Genomic DNA, 5358 nt, shown 5'->3' on the forward strand with positions numbered 1-5358 from the left:
CGCGCAGCGAGCACCAATGCGTGCGGAGGCTTGCGATAGGGATGCAGCAGCTATGCGACGAGCGCATGGGCTGCGCGCACATGGCCAGCAATGGCTGTGTGCGTACGGCCCATGGGCATGCAATGCGTAGGGTGTTTGCGTTACGATTAGATCGTTTTGAATGTTTAATTTGAAAATTTCAGTTCACGTAATTTTAATTAATTTTAAAATTAATAATTTAAATTATTTTCTTGGATTTTAATTTTGAATATTATAATTATAATAAATGTAATTTATTCTAATTATTTTACTAAAATTAAAATCATGAATTAATTTAAATGCGACTGAAATTAAATTAAACTTTTTGGATTCAATTATAAATTTATATGAGCTTTAAATTTTAATTAAATTTGTATGTTTCCGGTTAGACTAGAAATACATTTTTATGTTTAAAATTGGTAAAGCATATGAATTTATTGGTTTAAGTGGGAGCGCTTTTTAGTCATAAACTCTTGATTAGGTCTACAAATCCTTAAGGTTAAAACAACTTGATTAGAATTAATAAGGACTGAATAATTGGTAGATTATTGGTGCCCTTGATTAATTGCTGCAAATGTTTACGTGATGCATAATGTGTTTTACTAACCAGCTATGTGGGCCATTCATGATAATGAATGGGTGAATGGTATATATTGTATATGTACTGTTTTGCAGGTTATGAAGTGACTAGTATGGCCCAAATAGGATAGAAAATATGGTCTGCGTACCATTAATTTGAATGTAATTGGTCTAAAGTGCCAAAGTTATTTTTCAATTCAAATATGGTCTGCGAACCATCAAATAGTTGTAATTAGTTATAGCTTATCCTATTTGAAGAAAATGGTGCCTCCCACGGAGATTTTCAAGACGGACTTTGAAGTCAAAGCTTCAAGATGAAGTCGGGCCATACTAGATCACAAATATCTTATGCATGTTTTAAGTTATTTATTGCTTTAAATATGTCTTAAAATGCATGAGATCAAAAGCTTGATTATGTTGCATGATTAAGGATTTTAGTTCACTTAAAATCTAACCAACATAGTAAGAGCTTAAGTTCCAAACTTAAAAATTGAGTTAAAAGGTGCCATGCCAAAATATACACTTGCTTGGATATCCTTTACATCAATCTAGTAATAGTTTTCGCTCAGCGAGGTGTTACTTATTGGTCCTAAAGGGGCAAGGTACACAAATAATTGTGAGTACATGTTAGTTTTGGTGAAACTCAACGATATAAGTAAGGAGTCCTTTTATGTCGTGGCAAAATCGATAGGTTTACCTAATAAGTTCTTAGACGTACCTATCAACCAAGAATAGTTTCTAGACTATTAGCAAAAGGCTTTTGCTTACCTAAGATGTTTTAGGATTAAGTCGACAAACTGTGCTTAGTTCTTCAATGATTTTAGGGTCTTGGAATCATTTTATTCACACCTGCCGGAACAATAAAATCGAATAAAATGTTAATAACTTGTTTGAATTGCATGGTTGCTTTAATTTCAAGTTATTATTCATGATAAATGTTTAGACTTTGCATGCTTCAATGTATGTTTTAATTATTGTTTATAATTAAATATCTTGCACTGCAATAAATCCTTTTAGAAAGGTAACAGTAAATTTCCTCGATTGGTAGTGAATCCAAGAACGATTCACGGAAATGAGAGAAAGTGAGCAATTTAAAATGTACGTTTCTTTTAGCGACTTTTATGGTTGTTTTCGAAGATCAAAATCGAATGGCAAACCAATTGGTGCTTGTGAATTCAAAATACAATGTAGTTTTGAGATCATAAAGCATTGAGTTTAATACGCTCAGCTTTACCAATGGTTAACAACCTAATATCTTTGTCCATTTAATTCTCGAATGAGTCTAGTCCCTAGACATTCGAATAGATCGATACTTAGAGAACTTTAGAAGCTTCTGGTAAGATCATCTGGTTGAACCAAAATATTCAACATAAATTAAAATGGAAAAGAACCTTGTTGGTGACATTGGACATGTCTAACAAAGTATAAAAGTCAACACTAAAGAATTCAATTCTTAAGACTATAAGAAAGGGTACAAGAAATAGGAAAACAAAGGAACATATGAAAGGAATTTACGATTCCGTTTCTACCTATAAGTTTATGTTTAAAGAGAAGTGACCTAGCAATCAAACTTCCTTGGTATCATATACCGCTTGAGGATCTTACTTCGGTAATAACTCAAACAATGGAAGCTAGGATACACTAATGACCTACAAGTGGGAAATGAAGCATGGCAATGCTACATTAATTGTAGGGTCATCTAGTTTGTTTTAAGTCATTTCAAAGGCTGGAACTTAATGGCTATTTTGTTCCATAATCAGCATACCTAAATTTCTGCTTCAAACACAGAAAGACTCACATTCAGAAGAACAAAAACAATGCTTGTTTGTTTGTTTATTTGAATGAAATGGTCAATTACAGGTTGAGTCAATATGCTTGATTAAAACAAACAACTCTTTAAAGAACTTTACTAGGTTCAAATCAACCCCTTGATTTGAGTTCCACAAATCTTTGGCATTGTTGCTTAGACCATATCAACAAGTTAACATTCATAAGCTCTATTTTGATGGACTTCTGAAAGTTGATTGATTTCTAGATCATTTTAAGACAACTAGTCTTACTTGTTGAAAGTAACAAAAGATATGAACTATTGTTAGAACGCCTAGACAATGGAGTTCAAAGCTAAAGAAAGATTTTATGACTTTATTATTTCACATGGATTTGAGTGAATATTGGTTTATTTACTCAAATGTGATATAAGTTGAATCTGTTTGGCTAGTTCAAAGATTCAGAAGTATAAAATCCACTTGGCAAGAAATCATAAAGATCTAGGTTAGATCATGTTGATGATTACTTGAGACCAAATATGATCATCAATGATTGTGTGTTATAATTTCACAATCTAGGTCCATAAGATATGGCATATCTACGTTGGAATGATCGAAGTCAATTAGTACTTGATTCGATCAATGATGAATCATAAAGACTTTTCCTATAATTTCTAAAACAAAATGCTCAACTACCACCAAACTAAACCAAATTCGTCAAAGCTATTGAAAAGTAATTTCAGAATATCTTTTCATAATATATCTAAAGAGTTCTTAAACACAGTGGGAGCTTAGTGTTTGTTATTCAACAAACTAAGGTCCAAGTATAGATATATGTTTCATTGTGATGAGACACAAGGGTATTGTTTCTACCACGAATTTTTGAGAACATAATGTTTGTTTGCTCGAAATAATGTCCTTTTGGAGGTTCGTTTCCAAAATGACAAGTGGGAGAAAATAGACCTCGAAAGTTTTCGAGGCGAACAACAAACATAAACGGACATTCCGGAGGCTTTTCGAAGTGCTTCAGAAAATCCGAACTTATTCTATAAGGACTTTACAAGTGGCTTTAAAGAATAGACATCTCTTAGAAGACTTTACAAGTGCTTCAAGGAGAATAGAATATTCAAAGGACTTTCAAGTGGCTATTGATATTCTATTGTTTGATGTTCTATACCCAAGTAGGCATAGAGTTCAAGTCACTGAAACTATGAGATTCTTCTATTAGATAGTGAAGAAACATGGAATTCAGGTCACTGAAACTATGCAATTCTTCTATTAGATAGTGAAGAAACCTACAACTTGCAGTCAAACTATTATCATATAGATTAATGAGTTTGTGACTTGTAAGAAAGCTATGACGAAATATAGATTCCCTAAAATGGTTAGAGGCCATATATAGACTATATGTTTAAATGGTTAGAGGCCATAAAACATACTCAATGTTTTGATGACAAAAATTGAAATTTTGTTGATTTGCAAGAATAGTTTCACACCTATTGGTTGCAAGTTTGTTTTAAGGATAAAAACCATCAAACATGGAATTGTGTTCACGCACAAAGCTAGATTAGTTGCTAAAGGTTACAAGCAAATTCATGGCATGGATTGTGTTGAAACCTCATGCAAAATCGTAATACTTAAGTCTATAATTCAAGCAATGATTGCATATTAGTACATATGGATGACAAAACGTATTCCTCGGTCAAATGTTGGAATATAATATGTACATGGTATGTCATAGAATTTGTGGATCCAAATAAATGCTTGAAAAGAAAGCTAGCTTACGAAATCTAAGTACAGATTTAAGCAAGCAATTGGGAGTTGGAACTGTATTTTAGTGAAGCTAATAAGTATTTTAGTTTCATAAAATGTACATGATTCTTATAGATGTATAAGAAGTTTAGTGGGAGTACGTAAAACTTAATTGGTCCTATGTGTATCACACACATATCTCTCTATTGTGAAATAACATTCAAATGCTAAATACTTAGATTTGAGATTATTCATCAATGACGGACCAAGGCGAAACTTAGTACATACTGGGTATTAAGATCTATTTACAAAGATCTTATGATATTGTTTTGGATTAAGTAAATGGCATTTACTAAATCAAACACGAAAGTCTCCATTGGAGATATTCGACCCATGTGAATAAATCTAAGTAAAGGATGTTTGAACTATGTATAAGCATTTACTAAGTTAAACATCAAAGGATCTAAATAAGATTCTTAACCTATATTATATGTCAAAGAATTTAGCTGAATTTAGTATCTACTGAAACTAGATAAGCTAAAGTTACATGAATAGAATTCAATTGGGAATTATTCTGCAAAAGAATTTATCATGTATGATATAATATGAGGATCGCCAAAAACGTATCGTATGACTTTAGCCATGACGAACATATACCAATCTCTATTGATCTAAGTAAAGATCAACTAGATTGAGATCAAGAATACTTATGGTACTTGAAAAGGTACATAGGAATAGTTCTTGATTCAAGGAAATAAAGATATGCTAAATATTGATGCTACACGCATAAACACTGGCAAAGGATCAAGCAAGACCCTTTGGAGTTAACCATTGATAAGGACGAGCTATAGAGCATCGTGTTTTGAAATGGCAACATGGATTGGAGACCATGAGTTGTTGCGTGGGAAATTAAAATATTAATTTCTATGTTCTAAGATATAGTTGGAGAGTCTTCCACATATCTATGAACTGCTTGGATAGGTAAATCCAAACAAAGCATCACTAGCAACCTATACAGTTGAAGTAAAAGTAATTATTGCCTAAGAAGCAATAAAACAGGGTTGTTTAAAGTTCTTCACTGAACTTGGGTAGATCACCTATCTGCTGGCTTGATGGTTCTTCATTGAAAATGCGTAGAACCACTCTTGAAGCAAGAAAAACGTCTGCTAACTTAATGGTTCTTCATTGCAAAATGAGTAAAACCACCATCGAAGTAAGAAAGACTAGATCACATAATAAACAA

The sequence above is a fragment of the Spinacia oleracea genome, chromosome 3, assembly GCF_020520425.1.
Source record: "Spinacia oleracea cultivar Varoflay chromosome 3, BTI_SOV_V1, whole genome shotgun sequence".
In the NCBI taxonomy this organism is placed as follows: domain Eukaryota; kingdom Viridiplantae; phylum Streptophyta; class Magnoliopsida; order Caryophyllales; family Amaranthaceae; genus Spinacia; species Spinacia oleracea.